Source organism: Mustela nigripes, chromosome 14 (genome assembly GCF_022355385.1).
Source record: "Mustela nigripes isolate SB6536 chromosome 14, MUSNIG.SB6536, whole genome shotgun sequence".
NCBI classification, from domain to species: domain Eukaryota; kingdom Metazoa; phylum Chordata; class Mammalia; order Carnivora; family Mustelidae; genus Mustela; species Mustela nigripes.
Genome location: NC_081570.1, coordinates 54,972,171 through 54,992,083, shown reverse-complemented (window position 1 = coordinate 54,992,083; position 19,913 = coordinate 54,972,171). Strand labels below are relative to the sequence as shown.

The 19,913-nt window shown below is 36.7% G+C and overlaps 1 long non-coding RNA gene across 1 annotated transcript in view; it reads left to right on the top strand.

Annotated features, from left to right (window-relative positions):
• The window catches only part of LOC132001891 (uncharacterized), a 93,140-nt gene extending 79,993 nt beyond the window's left edge, over positions 1-13,147 (top strand). Inside the window, exon 5 of the long non-coding RNA XR_009399709.1 lies at positions 13,046-13,147. This is a non-coding gene — a long non-coding RNA (uncharacterized LOC132001891). The remainder of the gene's footprint in view (positions 1-13,045) is intronic.
• Positions 13,148-19,913: the final 6,766 nt, after the last annotated feature.

Here is a 19,913-nt window from a genome sequence, read left to right as displayed (position 1 = left end):
AGAACTTCTAATGGAATTTCTATAGGGAGCAGATCACTTTAGGTATCTCAGGGAGAGAACTTCTAACTTGACCTGACCAGGACCCATTCTCTTTCATATCATTCATCTCTCATCTGCTTAATTCTTTTAGACTTTGCTCTCTCTAAGTATCTTTCACATAGAAGTCCAGATTACAACTCTTTCATTGTTGAATGAAAAAGTGATCTTCCTGGAAAGAGTCTCAAAGAAAGGTTCTGATCATTCTATCATGGGAACAGGGTGGTGTTACTATCCCTGTGGGTTAGTATCTCTGTACTGTAATTGACAGTCCAACCACAGCTAACTGGGAAGAAGGAAAGACAGTTTCTCCAACCAGAAGTGTAGCTGTTAGTAAATGAAGATGAGTAGAGGAGAGGTACTCTGCACTGATTAAACAAACAAAAAACAATAAATGTCTCTAGTCTTAATTCACTAGAATCTGATCATGTTGACTCTTTTGGTTTTGGACTTCTCTAGATATATCTGAAGGTCCTGTGAGCTTCTATCCTAGGATCTGTTTCCATGAAGGACCTTGGTGCCTGTTTGGAAAGACTTCATTGCAAGGGAAGGGAATGTCGTGGCACAGAGTAAGGTTTTAAGACAATGTCCAGGATGAAGGAAGATAAATGATGATGAATGTAGCATTCTTTCTGTCTATCCCTCAGATTGGTTTTTAGCCATGCCCCCATAGATTTATGCCCAAGCCCTAGACTGAAAGGGGTACCATAAAAATGTAAGTCAGTCAGAAGAGCTATTATATAGTGATCTCTGTGGGACATAGTATGAGAAGTTAGCAGTATCCATGACAAAATTTCTGTAGAGACCTGAGACCACACACCAGTATAGACATCTGCACTCTCAACATTAAGTATCAACAGCATTAGCAAAGACATTGGCAGGCTCTGGGAATCAGTCTGACATGGCAAGGACTTGCAAGGCAGCAGAATCGGTACTTTGGTCATTACATGCATAGAAGACATGACCACATTAAGCCAGAATAGGAGAGAAGCTGTTGATTGGGCTAAGCTGAGAGGCTCTTCTGTCCTACATGATATTGATGGGACATGCAGTCATCTTGTTTAGAATATCAAAAGGGCTTATGCTTTGAGCTCATAGCTTGTGTTATCTGGCTTTTGGAAAATCAGCTGGGACTATTAACCAAAGCGCCTCACTTTTCCTCCTTGTATCTTCTCCATGGCTTGGGCTGTTCAGAGCATGTTGTCTGTTTTCCAAAGAGGAATCTCTGAAGCAGAGAAATTAGAAACTGCAGGTATTTTAAGCCCAATCTTAAAGGCTGCATAGTGTCACTTCTTCCACATTCTATTAACTAAAACTAACCACAGGGCCAGTCCAGACTCAATGTGAGAATGGTTTACATTAGGTATGAGTACTGGGAGGCATAGTTCTTTAGGGACTATTTCAGCAAAATGTCTTCTATAACTAGAGAATGCAGTTTTATGGATTTTTTAAAATGATCCTGCTTTTCCTACAAGCTATGTAAGAAATACATTATAGCTAAAAATAACATTCACTAATTTACATATTCATTATTTCATTCAATAGGTATTTGATTATGTACTATGTGCCAGAGCCAGTGCATGGTAATGAAGACATTAACATGAATCTGACAGTGAGATGAACACAGATAAGGGAATAAAGAGCTACATACAGTGCATAAGAACTAGAAAAAAGAGGGCCATGGGAGCAGAAAAAAGAGGAGCTGGAACAAAGTGTCAGAGAAGATTTTTTCCTAAAAGGCAACAATTAAGTTGAATTTCTTTTTTTTTTTTTTTAAGATTTTATTTATTTACTCTAGATAGAAAGAACACAAATGGGGGTAGGGAAAGGGGCAAGCAGATTCTGTTCTATGTGTGGAACCCAACATGGGGCTTGATCCCACAACCTTGAGATCATGACCTGAGGCAAAATCAAGAGCTGGACATCTAACTGACTAAGACACCCAGTTGCCCCCTAAGTTGAATTTCTAAAGATACATAGAAGAGGCATTCCCAGGAAGAGAAGCATATTAGAAAAGCAGAATAAGTTACCTTTGGGAACCTGAATGGAATGAACATGAAGCTGAGGGGAGTGGCCAGTGACGTGTTATTAGGCCTGTCAAGGATCCTGTAGCTCATGCTGCAGAATTAGGGCATTATCTACTGGGGAATGGAAAGCCATTTAAAAATTTTAAATGAGAACAGGATGTTAATATAATATTATTTCAGAAGGGTCATTCTGGGGTAGACTGTGGAGGATGGATTAGAGATGGGGGCAGGAAGATCAGTTATTTAGAAGGGCTAACCTGGGCTGTCCCAATTCAGACAATGAGGGCTTAGCCTTAGGTACTATGGAAAGAACAGAGAAGAAGAAGAATTATGGAGTAATGAGATTTGCTGATTGATTGAATGTGGAAAGTAAAGGAGAGGGAGAAATTTATTGGCAGATACAGCCTGTATTAGTTAGGACTCTGTGCTCACAAAAACCACTGAAATCCCAGAGCTTATCACAGAGGTTTTATCCTTACTCATATGGAGTCTCCTCTATCTTGTAGCTATGCCATCTGTAATTCATGACCTCTAAGGATGCCATAGGTGAGGAAAAAGACATTGAGAGGAATACCACTTCTTAAATACATTGGCCTGGAAGAGATATGCATCACTTCCATTCTTATTTTACTGACCAGAACTAGATGGATGGTCCCAACCTAATTGTGAGGGTTAGACACATATGGATATTTGGTGCTGTTATCATTACCAGTGTGGATTAGTAGTATGGATTCTCAAAACCTACTGCCTGAGTTTAAATCCTAGTTCCTCTACTTACTAGCCATGTAGCTGTGGCCAAGTCTCTGTTTCCTCATTTGTAAAATGATCTTAACAATAGTACTTACCTCATAGGCTTGTTTTGAGCATTAAATAAGGTGATGCACATAAAAGACTCTGCCTGGGACAAGGTAGGAACTCAATTAATAATACCATTATTCATATTAAAATGATTTCAGTATTTCATTCTAATGATCAGGTGAAAGGGACACGGCTGTGGGATGGAACACGTTTGGGAAGGATATACATTATCTTCTGGGGGCACCTCAGTGACTCAGTAGGTTAGACCCCTGCCTTGGGCTCATATCATGATCCCAGGGTCCTGGGATTGAGTCCCAAATTGGACTCCCTGCTCAGTGGGGAGCCTGCTTCTCCCTCTTCTCACACCCCTGCTCATGCTCTTTCTCACTACTTCTCTCTCTCTCAAATAACTAAATAAAATCTTTTTAAAAACAATAAATTACCTTCTAGACATGTTGAATTTGCAGTGTGTGGGACCTCCAGTGGAGATGTTTAATAGGCAATCACAAAATAAAACTGGAGCTTTGGGGAGAGATAAGGCTAGGAATATAAGTCTAGGAATTGTCAGTAAGTGGAAGGAGATGATGAACATTAGTTAAGAATGAGATTGTTTAGGGGAAATGACTAGGCTGAGGGAAAATAGAAGTTTGGACATAGAACCCTGGATAATAACAACACTTAAAAAGTGAGGAAAGAAAGAAGAGAGCCCAGTATGGAAAACACCTAATCAGTAGGAGGAAACCAAAAAGGAAGTAGAAGTTGAGTGTGAGAGTATGTCAGTCCTTTAAGAATTAATAACAATTCACCAATATTTAATTTTACATTTAGTTCAAAAACAAAGGTGGTGTTTTATACAAGCTTTTAATTACATTTACTTAACAGGTTTTTAAATGAATCATTGTAAGTAGATTAAGAATAAATGTGAGTATAACAAGAATACAAAAAAAAAAAAAAGGTTATCAGCATTTATAATTCCTGGACAGCATTTTGGTTAGGAAAACAGCTCCTCTCTTACTGAAAAGAAAGATCTTTCTGTTTCTATAAAGAATGCCAATATAAAGAGAAAAATCAGGCCTCAAGTAGCAGCAAAGAGTAAAGAGACATACAAAGAAAGTGGGTTAAGTATTAATTCAATAGTTTCAGTGAACTGTAATAGTAATTTTGCGACTGTAATAGGTGTAAAAATGGTCAGGGCCAGGGATAGAAGGGAAGCATTCGAGAAAACCTTGCTGAAAACCCTACAATATAGTAGTAGTAGCTTAATCTCCAACTGGAAAAGGGCACATTTTGAGGAAGTTGTTTTGTAACCATTATCATGACATATTTGTGTCACTTCAAGTTAGTCTTTTCTACTCTGTCTGCTTTCCTTCCTTTCTTTCTTACTTCCTTTCTTTCTCTCCTTCCTTTCTTTCTCTTCTCTTCTCTTCTCTTCTTTTCTCTTGTCTTCTCTTCTCTTCTCTTCTCTTCTCTTCTCTTCTCTTCTCTTCTCTTCTCTTCTCTTCTCTTTTCTCTTCTCTTCTCTTCCATCTAGACTTTGCTATATTGCCACCAAGTGGTAGGAGGATGTATACAAGTAAGCAAATATTTTTCTCTTCACTTTATTCTACCGAGATATACTTCTGAAACTGTGTTTTATTTTGTTTGTTTGTTTTTTTAAACTGAAGTAAAACACACATGCACAGACACACATGGTATTATTTATTGGTCCCTATGGCCAAATCGGTTGATGTCCTGTCTGTACTCATTCCCTCAGCCTTCAGGTCACCTGCAACTTCATGGAGAGTTCCTTTATATGCTAATAACATCTTACCTCAAGCATTTGTGTCCCTCTGCCTGGAGACTTTCTCTGGTCTCAAGTATGAGCTCAGCCCATTTGGGGGCAGAGTGAAAGTGACAGGGATATAAAGACACAGAATAACCATTAATCGGTGAGAGATGAGTGTTGCAGATAAATACCCTAGCTTCCTTACCCATGGAAGAGACAATTCTGTTGTGAGTTCTACATCAGTTCCATCTGCTCTCAGAGCTACCCAAGGGTAGCTACCCAGTGTCCAGGAGCAGTGACCCCATTCACTACCATATTAACTTTTTTTCTTTTTTTGTTTTACTTCCCCATCATACTTTATAGGGTTACTTGCTAAATAAACTCCTTATACTTGCTAAATAAACAACTTATACCAAAATACTCCTTATGTCTTTGTTTGTTCTCCTTTTGGGAGAACCCAAATAAGACAGTGGAACCCTTTATAATGATCTTTATATTTTCATTAACTATTCACCTTTAATTTTACTTTTGAAGCAAAAATTCTTCCCACCATGGTATCCTGCTATGTTACTCATTTTCAAACAATCTAAAGATTGTTTATCTCTTAGCAGACTATCAGATTTGTCTTGAGTCACAGACAGGATATTCACTCTGCTTGGCTTCTGCCCATGAAGTTCATGTATAGCTTTTGATTCTGTTATGTTGTGAGGAGCAGTAGAAAGATCCTGGCTTTGAAAGGAAAAGGAAAATTAACCTCTCACTACCTAAGTAAATTTGTCAGATTACTTTATCTGAGTGTCAGTTTTTTTTTCATCTATAAAAAGGAGATAATAATACCTCTTTCCTAAGCCTGTGGGGAAGATTGAATGAGGTTACGCCTTAACACAGTCTCATTAAAAGTGGTTTATTCCTTAATGATATAACGGACATAAAACGTACCACACACGTCTTTGCTCTTTCTCCCTACCCTCTTTTAAAATTTCACCTTCTTTCTCTACATGGTACCAAAAAGAAAATAACAAAAGAGATATCTACAACAGTCTTATTTGTATCATAAAACCTTCCATGATTATTTTTCCTTATTTATAAATAATTTATTTGCTCTTTTATCTCCACCCCCTCCCATTCAATTTGTTCTACTCTCTCTCTTTCTTGTGTTCTTTCTACCTTCTCTACCTACATTCCTCTGCCCACCTTTGACTGTGGTTTGTCACTGGTCTGTGAGGACTATAATAACATTTTTCTTGTTTAGTTTTAAAGTATTTTTTTATTAATTTTTTATAAACATATATTAAAGTATTTTTTTCAAGTAGTTTAAAATACTAAGACTTCTGAGAACATTTAAAAAAAAGTAATAGAACCCCTTTGCAAAATTTCAAAGAAAATGTATAAATTTTTTAAAAGATTTTATTTATTTATTTGACAGAGAGAGAGAGAGAAAGAGCATAAGCCGGGGGAATAGAGAGGGAGAGGAGAAGCAGGCTCCGGCTGAGCAGAGAGCACGATGTGGGGCTCAATCCCAGAGCCTGGCATCATGACCTGAGCTGAAGGTAGACATTTGATGATTAAGCTACTCAGGTGCCCCCAAAATGTATAAATATTGCAAAAATCATGTTAAACTTGCTTTCTATCACTGTTCTACAAAAGTTGAAAACCTGATTTTAGAATTATAAGGTTCCCAACATTAAGGTAATCTAAGCAGGAATTCTATGTTCAGTTCAGCATTAGAGATTCTATTTTAATTCAATTGGTTGTATCCTCACTTATTTTTGCAATAAAAATATTTATATAAAATTACATTTAAAGTTTTAAAACTATCAGCAAATATTTTCATTTAAATGCAAATTTCAAAGAAAATCTACTTTTCCAAACACGACTTTTTATCCTTTTTTTTTTTAATTTTTTTTTTTTTTTTTTATTTTTTTATATCTGACCTATCAGATGATATAAAATTTTTGGAGAAAATATGACTTATTTTTTTGATCTGGGTTGAAGGTATTAATAAAGAGCAACTGTTTGTATTAAAAAAAAAAAAAAAAAAAAAAAATATTTATATATTATTTTGAATCATAGGAAAAATTAATCTATTATTTCTACTCTGGGATACAATCTGTACGTAGGAGTCCAGCAGTCAAAATTAAAATGTCTTGCTCATTTCAGAGTTCTCCTGCAGATTATATTGTATTTGTAAACTATCTTGGAGAGCAGACTAATTGGGGAGGCTCCAGTTCTTATTCCCAGAAGCGAGTCTTGGGCCCTCCCTCAAGAAAAAGTGCCTCAGCCTGAAACAGAGAACAAAAGGATTTTAAAAGGGTTTGCTCGCAAAGTATCAACAATCTTTCTTTTGTTTACTTTCAGCTTTTTATTTTTCATTGGTTTATCCTTTACTTTTGAAATCATTAAGTTATTATTGTATTTAGCTTTATGTACTTTTGTAAAAACTTTTTTGAATGTTAAATGGGAGGACATTTTAATTTTTTATTTTAAAAGGCTTTAGGTTGTTCAAACCTCACAAAAAGAGGCCATATTGGCCATATTGAAGTCTTAAAATAAATTTTTGGCTGCAAAACTAATACATATTCCTATGTATTCTCTATGTGTTAGTTTCTGTGCATTTAGAAAATATAAGAGTGTAAAGCAGTAAAAATATTCCAAGGTATAATTATACCACCCTAAGATAACCATCTTTTAGGACATTTTATCACAGAATATTTTTTGAGAACAGAGGCCCATACTTTATTTTGTTAAGAAGAAAATAATTCTCTATGTAAAGTCTTACTATATGCTTTTTTTAACTAACACAAATATAAACATTTTTCTATGTCATTAATGCCCCTTTATATCACTTTTAAGAGATGCATTATATATAACTTCATATGACTAGTCAAGAATTTAGACAAGAAAATGAAAAAATAGTAGTAAAGATTATAGGTTTTGGAAACAAATATAACTGGACTTCAATTCTGAATCTGCAACTTAATAGCTTTATGGTTTTGACCAAGATGCTTAATGTATCTGAATCCAATTTTTAAATCTATAGAATAAAGGATAAGTGAGACAATGTTTGTGAAACTAAGTATACCATTTGATAATAAATAAATAATAGATTATTATTGTTTAATTATATAATTATTAATTATATAAAATTATTCTATTTTTAATTTTTCATACTGTTATAAAGACTTGTTACATTTATATCATTATTTCTAATTCTTTGTGATTTCTATGATTAATTTCTAAATATAAATTTTTGGAAGTGGAATTATGGGACCATAGGTTATATATTTTTAAAAGTTTTCTGTAAATTGTAAGTTACCATCCTAATAACTTACTCTTGTGCCCTCAGAACATATGAATATGTATTTCTCTGATCCTTTCTCCAACTTACCAATATAAGGGAGAAATTCATATTTTGTTGATTTAATGCACATATATGCCTTTGAATAGTTTGTTGATATTAAAAATATAATTAATGGTCACTTGTAGTTATTCTTTTGCAAATAGACGGTTTATATCTAACACATATTTTGTTTTCAGTATGGTATTTGTCCTTTTCTTAATGATTTGTAAGATTTTAAGATACTCTGTGTTTACATATATTGGGCAGTTTCCCAAGTTTAGTATGTTTTAAAATTTTGTTATGGTGTTTTCTAATACGCAGAAATTTTTAATATAAAGTCAGATCTAATAATATTTAACCTTATATATCACATTTTTGCATGGATATAGACAAAACATTTTAAGATGCTGTGTAAAAGAATGTGTTTAAACTTGTAGTCTTTAATAGGAGGAAAGGATTTATGGAGAAAAGTCTATGATTTAATAACTGAAATATTTAAGAATATGTATTTTCTTAAACTATAAAATCAAGTGCAGGCAACAGTTTTGAATTGAGTTGTGTGGATTTTGTGGGGAAAGGGAAAGGGCTAGGAGCACAGAAACATAAGGAAAGTTTTGAGTATTTGCCTTTTGCTAGGCACTGTGTTTGATGCTTCAGATTGGTAAATCCTTTAATTCTCAGATTAGTCCTATGGGATCATTAATCTCCTAACTTTACCATTTCCATTCATTTGACAAATATATGTTGAGCATAGTATCAGTTTTTAGATTTCCTCTTATACAGAGTGAAAAAATAAATCCAAACTAGTTTATGTGCAAAGAAAATTTATTTCATCACATAAGCTGACAAGGTCTAGCATCAGTGGTAGTTTTGCCCTGGGCTCAGATGATACCTCCAATATCTATCTATCACTTTGTTTCCTCTGGATCAGCTACATTTTCAGACTATTTATGGTGGCCCCCAAAGCCAAAACGGACTAGGAGAAGAGAGAGAATTTGCTTTCCCAGAGGCTCCATATCCCAGAACTGAATTTTCCGGGTCTTAATTGACCTCACCTGAGTCATTCCCCTTTTCCTGAGCCAATCATTGTGGTCAGAGTTGTGGCCAGTGGTCTCATTGGCACTGAACAAATAAAGTGCTCCTCCTCTGGAGCCACAAAGTTTAATAAGTTCTTTTAAAGTGCCTGTGCAGGGGGAGCAGCATGAACAAAGACATAGAGATAGAAAAAATCTGGAACATCTGAAGAATTCACATTAACTGGTAAGGTTGTCACTTTGTGTACAATAGGTTATCTGAAGAAAAGCTGGAAAAGAAATCAGAACTCAGTTCAACGTAGATAAGACTCAGATGATGCAAGTTTCCATATTCTATGCTGTGTAATTTTGACTGTATTCTGAAGGCAATGTCAAGCCCAGGAAGGGAATGAAGGGAGAAGAAAATAGGAAAGAATCCGAGGGAATGAGTGGAGAAACAGGAGTTCGTAAGGGAGGATAGTAAGGAAATTGTCAGTAAGGCAGGAGAAGTAGTAGAGAGTGGGATCCTTGAAGCCAAGGGATGGGAACATTTCAAAGAACCAGAATTAATGTGTCAAATTCAAAACAAAGATCAAATAACATAGGGTCTGAAAGATGTCCATTGGATTTGAAAATGGAAGAGATGGAATAAAGGTCGATGATTAAGGGACCAAAGAGCCTATTATCTGAAAGAAGAGAGGTAATGAACTAAAGGGATAAGAGGTTGTGGTTAGAGATGATCTATCAGAGCTCAAGATTTTAGACTCATCATTTTAGGATAAAGAAAAAAGTAAAGGTAGCTTTAATCTGGTTATAGGTTAATGAGTTTAGAGACAAAACTTTTGTCTTCGTGGGTTTAATATGGAAAGGAATACTGAGAACAGTCCTAAATTAGTACAAGTGGGAAATGGTTAGAAATTTTGTTAGTAAGTAGGTGTGCAGGGGCGCCTGGGTCGCTCAGTGGGTTAAAGCCTCTGCCTTCGGCTCGGGTCGTGGTCCCAGGGTCCTGGGATCGATCCCCACATCGGGCTCTCTGCTCAGCCAGGAGCCTGCTTCCCTCTCTCTCTCTCTGCCTGCCTCTCTGTCTGCTTGTGATCTCCGTCTGTCAAATAAAAAAATAATAATAATTAAAAAAAAAAAGTAAGTAGGTGTGCAGAGATGTTTGGCATAAACCTCCTAAAAGGAGACCTCTCCAAAGGAAGAGAAATAATAATGATATGAAAGGGACAATAGGAAGGCTGAAGAATATTGACATGTCTCCTAGGCCTCATGGTTTTTGTGAGAGAACAGAAGATGGGGATGGGCAATCACAGGCTTTTCATCATTTCAGAATGGGTAAGTAAAAATTTAGATACTTTCTAAACCAAATGTAGTCGGTGTGTAGGAAAGAATTTATAGTCAAGATTCCCTTGCCCAAAGAGAAGTTCTGGCCTTTGCCCTTTGCTATTCTAGTAGGTAATCTTTGGGTCCTAGGGATGTTGTGCTTGATAGAATGTCTTTGTTTGCTTGGGGCCTTGGATCATATTGAATAGTCTAGCAGTGTAATTTAGAGTGGAGGGCTGGCCACACCCATATGTTTTAAGGTAGGTGTTGGCTGCTCCAGAAGGACCAACAATGTGACCTAAGGTGGGTGTTTTGGGTCAACATGGAAACTGAGATTAACAATGTAGGCAATCAGTCAAATTGATGAAGCCCAGTTAAAAACTCTGGCTGCAAAGCTTAGGTGAGTCTCCCTCACTGACAGTACTCCTTATGTATATACATTCACACCAAGAGAGTAACTTGTCCTGTCTCGTCAGGAAGACAACAGAAACTCTGCATTTAGTCCTTCTCCTTCCTACACTCTGCCCTATGCACTTTTTCCCTTGGTTGGTGATTCTAATCTGTATAGTTTTCCTGTAGTAAACCATAATCCTGAGTATAATAGCTTTCAGTGAGTTCTGTGGGTCCTAGCTAATTACTGAACCAAGGGTTTGAACTTGGTGGCAGAAATGAGTGTGGTCTTGGGAACGTACCCTCTAACTTTGTGGTTGGTCTGCACTCTTTGCAGGAAAAAGTCTGCAAATATTACTTTCTTTGCTTTCTTATAGAATTCAGTTTATATTTTAAGAAATTGTATACTTTTGCCTTTTTTTTCTTTTATTAGAAAGAGAGTACACAAGAGGGTGGGGCAGAGGGAAAGGGAGAGAGAGAGAATCTAAAGCAGGCTCCATGCTCAGAGCAGAGCCCAGTGCATGGTTTGAGCTCAGGACCCTGAGATCATGACCTGAACTGAAATCAAGAGTTGGGTGCTTAAATGGCTGAACCACCCAAGTGCCCCAAGAAATTGTATACTTTTAAAATGAAACCATGCATTAAGCTCTTTTACTCAGTATTTATCTGTAAACAGGTTCATGATCTCATTCAGTAATTTTCTGTTGAATTTAACAGAGAATTCATTTTGATTATTTTAGTGTACATTTTACTGAATGTTTTTTATTAAAGAGAAAATATTTTTCATTATATTAATTGTTACTAATTACATGATGTTGGGGGAAGTCATATAATTTCTTTGAGTTTTATCATTTCTAAAGCTCAAGATAATACTTTCCTCATAGATATTAATTAAAGATTACATATTAATGAAAGATGAAGGATGAAATGAGATATGACATTAAAAATTTCTACTGTAACTTGTGACACAAAGTATGCATTCCATAAATACTAACCAAGATAATGGCAATATTCTAAGAACTTTAATAAGATTCATGCTTTATAAATTTTATTGATTATAAATTGGTGAGTAGCTAACATTCTGAATTCAGTTCTCCTTTATTTAAGAAGCTAATGTCACCTTTGTGCAAATTTATGAGCTGAAGTCATTATATTAATCTTAGGCAAAACTCTACAATCAACTAGATTCTAGTTATGGATTCCCTACAAATCATGTACTTGAATGTACATGGTTTTAAAATATGATAGAATTAAACCACTGTACTTTTTATTATTGTATTTTTTATATTTTAAATATGTGAAATAAATTGATTCCAATGTTTTCATGCATTGACTATGAATAACAATGTCTGCCCAAATTTTGATTACTACACAGTAAAAGCACATTTTTTGCAAAATTTCCCCCATTGCCACTAGCATGGACTTGTGTTGGGATGTCAATGCTATTTTTAAAAACTTTTATTTCTATTTCATTTTGCATAATGAGCTGAATTCCTGAAATGCTTACCAATGTAACTCTTGCCTAACAGCTCAATTAATATTGTAGAAATGCTCCACCATTCTCAAATGAAGAACATTTTCAAGTCAGTCATTTTTTAATTATGATTCTGTGGTGTGTACAAATGGTGTGTGTGTGTGTGTGTGTGTGTGTGTGTGTGTGGTGAGGGTGCCCAAACCTGCTATCTGACCAATAAAATACACAGTGATCTTACTATTTACATAGGCAGCTTCTTAATATTAAGAATGAGAATTTTGTTGTTGTTGTACTCTTTGTGTCCTAAGTCATGAAAGCAGCTCTTCAACAAATTTTTTAAATACAGGCTGCTGACTTCCATTCAGACCTGCAGGCTACAAGGAGGAAGATTTAAGCTTCTTTTCATAATTTTGTGTTTCCAGGAAAGTATAAAAGGAAGGAAGGAAGAAAGGAAGGAAGGAAGGAAGGAAGGAGGGAAGGAAAGTGAAGTTACTACTCCTAGTCCCTTTATGCTTGATTTTTTCCTTAACCTCTTTATTCTTCTGCTCTTTCAGCATAGTTGTTCTTGTATCTGTAATATAGGTGAGTCACTTTAACTTTTAGTGATTTAAGTGTGTGGGTGCACCCTCTCCCTGGAGAAAGAAAATTGACCTTTTCAAGGTAGGGAAAGTTCTGGAAATTTTTGATGAACACAGGATGTGTTGTAACAGGACTGGAGGTGGCAGGGTGGGGAGAGAAGAATCAGCAGAACTAGAAGAGAAAAAAAGAAAGTAGAGGCAGTGGTATTGGAAGGCCAGAAATTAAAATTTGTGTGAAGATGGGAGATGAACTAGAAAACACATAGTTTTATTAAATCTTAGGCTCTTTTTGTTCCCCCAGTCAGTGCAACTGTCTCCAGCTGTACCTACTGAGAGAGAGAGATTGAGGAGATGTGAAAAGTGGCATGTGTAAAGCTGGGCTGCTGGGTTCTCCCCACCATGGTTTCTCAGGTGAGTGTAGGATGGGGGTGGGAGGCTGGTCTGGGGCTCTTCCAGGTTCCTAGAAAACAATCTTTGCATCTTCTGTACTTAGTATTAAAGTATCTTACCATTTGCCCCTAGTTTTGACTTCACATTAAAGGACAAAGGCACAGAGTGTTTTAGTTGGGCTCCTTATTTTCAGTACCCCCCACCCCCCTACCCAGTCCAGGCCAGCTGGGGGTGGAGAAACCACCTGGAAGGTGAACCTGGAGAGGGGTTGGAGGTGGGGGGTGAGCACAAGGTGTGACCCTGCTTGAGGGGACCTGACTGGTACATCCAAACTTGCCAGATAGAACTAACCTGGAATGGGATGGTAAGAATTGATCACTTTTGCAATAATTGTGGAATTTTGAGATTCTCCTGATTGTTGTCTGATTGGTTTTTCACAATAATACTCCCCAGATCCTGTGAACATATTTTTTTCCAGACTTTTATTTATTTTATTTATTTTTATTTTGGGGTAACTTTATTTATTTATTTATTTTTAATTTAAATTCAATTAACATATAATGGTGTTATTTATTTCAGGGGTACAGATGTGTGATTCATCAGTCTTATATAATACCCAGTTCACATTGCAGCACATGCCCTTCCCAAAGGCCATCACCAGGTTACCCCATCCCCCCCACCCCCTCCAGCAACCCTCAGTTTGTTTCCTAAGATTAAGAGTTTCTTATGGTTTGTCTCCTTCTCTGGTTTCATCTTGTTTAATTTTTTCCTCTCTCCCCCTATGATCCTCTGCCTTGTTCTTAATTTTTTAAACGTCCTTGATATTTTTCCTTAGAAGCTTCCTACCCAACCTCAAGTTGGTTATAGGCAAATTTTAGTAAAGTTTCAAAATGAAGAGTAAATTTTCTCTCCCTCTCTTATAACAAAAAGACAAGGAAATTATGTGGTATAGATCTAAGCACATGGGCCATATTTAATAGTTACATCTTCTGATAGTGAGCTTTCAAATTAATTCTCATGATTTGTGGGCTATATTAGTTTATAAACGCTGCCATAACAAAATGCCAGAGACCGGGGGTGCTTAAACAACAGAAATTTATTTCTTTCAGTCCCAGAGGCCCGAAGGTCAAGATCAAGGTGTCTACAGGGTTGATTTCTTCTTAGTCCTCTTTCTTTGGCTTGGGGATGGCTGCCTTGCTATGTTCTCACATGGTCTTTCCTCTGTGCATGATGTCTGTGTCCTAATCCCTTCTTACCAGTCAAATGGATTAAGGTCTGGTCTAATGACTCCATTTTCACTTAGTGACTTTGTAAAACAAAGGCTCTGCCTCTAGCCACATTCTGAGGTACTAGGTATTGGGGCTCCCAAACAGGAATTTTGGTGAACCATAATCCAGCCCATAATTATGGACCACTTCTCAATGTTTTAGACTTAGAAAAAAGGATTTTCTTGTATCTGTACTTGAAATGTGAGGTGGAGAAATTCAGCCTGGTATCTCATTAAGTAAAATGTAATTATTGAACGGTGAGTTCGATGTGTGGAACACAGTGTTTGGTGCGTGTGTAAGATAAAAGCACAAGATAGACGCTTTTCCTTCAAGGAGTAAATGTTTGAACCAAAAAAAACCAGATAATGGGAGAAATTTTTAATTTAAACTTCCATTTTCTAGATAATTGCTCAGTCACACTCTTTATGTGTTTGAGGCCCTTTTGGTTTTCCTGAGTTCTTCCTTTAATAGGAGACATTTAGAACTTGCTAAAGAAACCTGTTTAGCAGAGCCTATTATGTTGGAAGCATTAGAGTTTTTTGTTTGTGTGCTTTCTGAATTTTCTTCAGTACCAAAGGTGCTAATTTTTAAAAATGAATTATTGTTCTTAAAAGCAACTTTTTAGTTTGATACTGTTATTTTTAGTATGACTCAGCCTCTGATGTGCTTATAATATTGGCCCTGCAACCCTGAAATTGTTCATTATGCAGATAAGTCTTCACATCAAGTTCTGTGGGTGATTTACTGTAAGAACCACTGAGAATTTCATTTTGTCCTAGTTGGCAAGTTCTCTGTTTCATTGTGTTCTTTTTTTTAAAAACTGTCATTACTGAGCCAGTAATTGAGAACATAAATCCAAGTTTCCTTTGGAAATAATTTTACTGAATTTAAATTTGGCAAGAAACATATTTTATAATCATTCACTCAACTTCATGTTTCATACTCAGTAAATCATCCTGAATTAACATTATCTATTAAGATAAACTGGGATTACTCTCCCTAAAATGATATAACCAGAGATGCCTCCAAATTAAATTGTACTTTTCAGATCCCACTTAGGTATAAAATCCTTTACTTGCTGCTGAGATTCATAGGTGGGTAATCATTGTTTTGCATGAGCTTTCAACACAGTGAGGAGGCAACTTGTCAGAGTGAATTTCTGTAGCACAATGTACCCAATTCTATGGTGTAGGACAAAGCATGATAGGAGCACACATGAGGAAGAGACTGTCACCAAGACAAGGAATACAAGGATGTCAAGGAAAATTTCACAGAAGAGGTAGCCTTCATACTAGGATTTGATAAAGAGTAGGCTTTCGACTGGAAGGCATGAAGAAAAAACATTGCCAGGGAAAGGAAAAGCATGAGTGAAGAATATACCTGCGAGAAAGGCAGGAGGCATCCAGGGAATGAGAATCATAGCGTTTGGCAGAAGAAGACTGGATATGGTGGAGATTAACTCAAAAGGTGAACTGAGCCAGATCCTAGACTGGCTTTTCTTCAAATATCTCATATGTCATCTGAAAAGTTTGCATGTTATTCTGTAGGTAATGGGGACCTAGTTAAGGTTTGGTCAGCAATTCAGTGTCATCAAAAAGACAACTCTGATGGAATTATGAAGAATCAGTATTTGAGGGATAAGGAGGAAGACTGGGGCAGGAGAATAAGGGGCAGGAACTAATTGGAAGGAAAAGTGAAATCTGAAGCCTGGGAAAGACAATGACAATGAAACAAAAGCATTAGAACAACAAAAACAAAAGGATCAGAAAAGTCTTGTTCAGTTGGGATCAGTATTGCTTCACTGTTCATGGAATTGTATGAGAGACTATTGACCCTTCTAACCCCAAGATTCTATGAGTTAGGCTTCTGTGACCACATAAGAACACTACATAAGAACAGAGAGTAGAGCATTTTCCTACAACTGTAAGTACATATAAGAACTCTTCAGATATATCTATACATATTTTAGAAGTGAGATCATCTCTCCTGTCCCAGTTAATGTATTGGTTGAAAGGGGGATCATTAGATCTGTTTACTTGAGCACAACCTAATGATATGTTTTTGATGTATATCCAGTATGAAGATATGGTAATGTTTACCAGGGTTGTTTCCCTAAGGCCTGCATACTTGTGTGTGTGCTTTTTTTTTTTAAGATTTTATTTATTTATTTGACAGACAGAGATCACAAGTAGGCAGAGAGGCAGGCAGAAGAGTGGGGGAAGTAGGCTCCCCGCTGAACAGAGAGACCAATGTGGGGTTTGATCCCAGGACCCTGAGATCATGACCTGAGCCAAAGGCAGAGGCTTTAACCCACTGAGTTACCCAGGCCCCCTATAGTTGTGTTTGTAAGACACAGTTTTAGTTTCTGTTCAGTGAACTCAGAAAAAGATTTTTTTTTTTTAAAAAGAATTTGTATTTATTTATTTGAAAGAGAAGAGCATAAGCTGGCAGAGTAGCAGGTAGAGGCAGAGGGAAAAGCAGTTTCCCCACTGAGCAAGGAGCCAGACATGGGGCTCAATCCCAGGACCCTAGGATCATGACCCAAGCCAAAGGCAGTCGCTTAACATACTGAGTTACCCAGGTGCCCCAGAATAAGGTTTTGGTATAAAATTGAGAAATAAAACTATGAAAGAACTAGAGAAGGAAAGGAAACATAATCAAATGACATGATACAGAAGATACTGAATTGTGGGATTAAAATAGAAGATACTAAATTGCTGAATAAATTCTCATTGTTTATCAAGTTCCAAGGAGTTTGTGTAGTTATAATTTAAAGAAATACACCGTGAAAAAAGTAAGCAGACAGTTAGACATATGGCAAGGATGGCAGAAAAAAATGAAATGATATTCAGGTGGAAAACATGCATTTTGCAGCATTTATAGGTATCCCACATGTCTTATTCTTAATAGGGAAGTGCATCATTACTGGTTTTTTATTTGCCAAATATTGTATGTCACTTATATTCATTCAACTGAAACTTATAACGACCCAGTGAAGTAGGTTGTTGTCTTATTTCCATTTTACAGATTGAACAACACAGAAAAGGGGCAACACAGAGAAGTTAAGCAATTAGCCCACAGTCACACAGCTGATAAGTAGCAGAGCGAAGGACTCCAGACAGTCTGACTCCAAAGTCCATTTTCTTAACCAACATGTTATGCTACCGTTCTGAGTTTGAAGGTGGGAGAGAAAGTAATGCTTTTAAATGCTATAGCTTAATCTAGAAGAACATCAACAGGACTTTGACAATTATTTGTGTTAACTTATACATGTAAATGGCAGTTGAAAACTGTTGTAACACTTTATATTTGTCCATTTCCTTTATGGCTGATGGTTATTTCATTCATATTGTTAGGTAACAGGGATGCAAATATTAGGCATGGTTCCTGCTTTCAAGAAACACATGGTCTAGAGGAAGAATAAAATAAGAGTATCAAATGGTTTAATAGAGAGTGATTAAGAACTGGGTTAACAATACACATAGACTATCATGTAAGCACAGATATTGGACATTTAAATCATAGTGTATCAGAGAAAGCTTCCCCGCAGAGATGTTATTTGTGTTGGGTCTTAAGGGATGAATAGAACTTAGAAATACAGGGAATGGAAGAACAACTTTGCAGGCAATGGGAAACAGCAGAAGCCAAGCAACCAGTAAAGAAAATACAACACATTTGAGGAACTGCAAGTTGTTCTTCAGGACCAGGGTATCATGTATACATGAGGAAGAAGCAGATGAAGTTAAAGACTTGGAGGCCAAACCATGATTCTTACATGAGAAATCAAGAAGCTTGGCCCTTTCTCCTGAAAGCTGTAGGGAGAGATTGAAGCCTTAATCAGGGAGGTGTGTGTGTGTGTGTGTGTGTGTGTGTTTTCTTGAGAAAATAAGTCAGACAAATGTGAAGGACAAAATGGAAGATAGAATGGATCAAATGTATACACATATTTTGGAACTATTGCAATAATCCAGGCAACAAGTTATGGAACCCTAAACATAAGCAATAGCAATGTGAATAGATATGAGGAGAAAAACTGAGAGGATATGTAAGATGTAGCGAACACAAGATAAAGATTGCGTGCGTTTAGAGAGGGGATGAGAGGGAGTTTTTCCACAGAGTGGTGACCAAATCCTGGTTTGGGGAATAGTTGCATCAGAATGGCTTTAAAAAATAGTCTTTATCTTCCCCTCCATAAATCCTGACTTAGCAGGCCTGGGGTAGCAATGGGACATCTGTACTCCTTGGAAATTTCTGAGTTCATTCTGCAGCAATAAGGATTGTTATTGCAATGCCTAAGTTTATGGACTGAATGCCCGTAAATATGAGATAATATGATAATAAAGGTTGAAAGAGACTTTTGACTGAGGGAGAAGAAGGATGTGGACAAGTTTACTTTTAGATCTAATTTGGGCTACCTGTGGGAAATCTGGGTTGAGTTAGGAATATTTGTTTGGAACTCAAAAGAGATTTTGTTTGAAAATAGATGGTGGTAGATGAAGCTATGAGTTTGAGAGGTCATCCCAAAGGATGTATGGAATAATGAAAAAGATGGTCTGAGCCCTTAGAAACACTAAGGATGAGGAACACTTCCATCTCTCAAGTATTTAGGGAGTGATTGGAGGAAGAAGGAATCTTCAGAGAGTAGGAAAATGGGACTGTTGTCTTAGAAACCAAGAGAGGGCAGGGTTTACATAGAAAGGAGTGGTCAACATGTATAAGAGTTATAGACATTCATATAAGGTAAAAAGAGCAGAAAAGCGGTCACTAATTGATAAGATGGTGACCCTGGTGGCCTATGAGAGTGGCTCCAGTAGCAGAGTATAGAAGGAAGCCAAATGATGATAAATTAAGAAGGAAAAGAAATGTAAGAAATTAGAAACCCTAAGTAAAGATGAGCATTTTAAGAAATGTGTCAATCAGGGAAGATGAGAGAGAATAACAGCTAGTCAGGTTAGGGGAAGAATCTTTTTCTTAAAACTAGAAGAGGGGGCGCCTGGGTGGCTCAGTAGGTTGGGGCCTCTGCCTTCGGCTCGGGTCATGATCCTGGGGTCAGGGATCAAGCCCCACATTGGGCTCTCTGCTCAAGAGGGAGCCTGCTTCCCCCCCTCTCTCTGCTTACCTGTCTGCCTACTTGTGATCTCTCCCTTTCAAGTGAAGGAATAAAATCTTCAAAAAACAAAACAAAACAAAACTAGAAGAGGTGTGAGAATGCTAAGGAGAAGAAATTGTGAAGAAAAGAGATTGACAGATTCCAGAGAGAGGGTGCAAACAGTGGAGGTAATTCTTTTGGGAGCACAGAGGTAATAGAGTCTAAAATACCCTGGGAGGGATTAACTATGGATGGGAGAGGCAACACTTCCATTAAAATTAAAATACAAGTTAGATGCAAATGGATGCAGATAAGACTTTGGCACAAGAAAGAGGAGTTGAAGAAGTTCTTACTTGCTGGTCTCTCTTTTCTTTCTTCCTTTTTCTTTAAAAGAAAAAAATCTTATTATTTATTTATTTTAT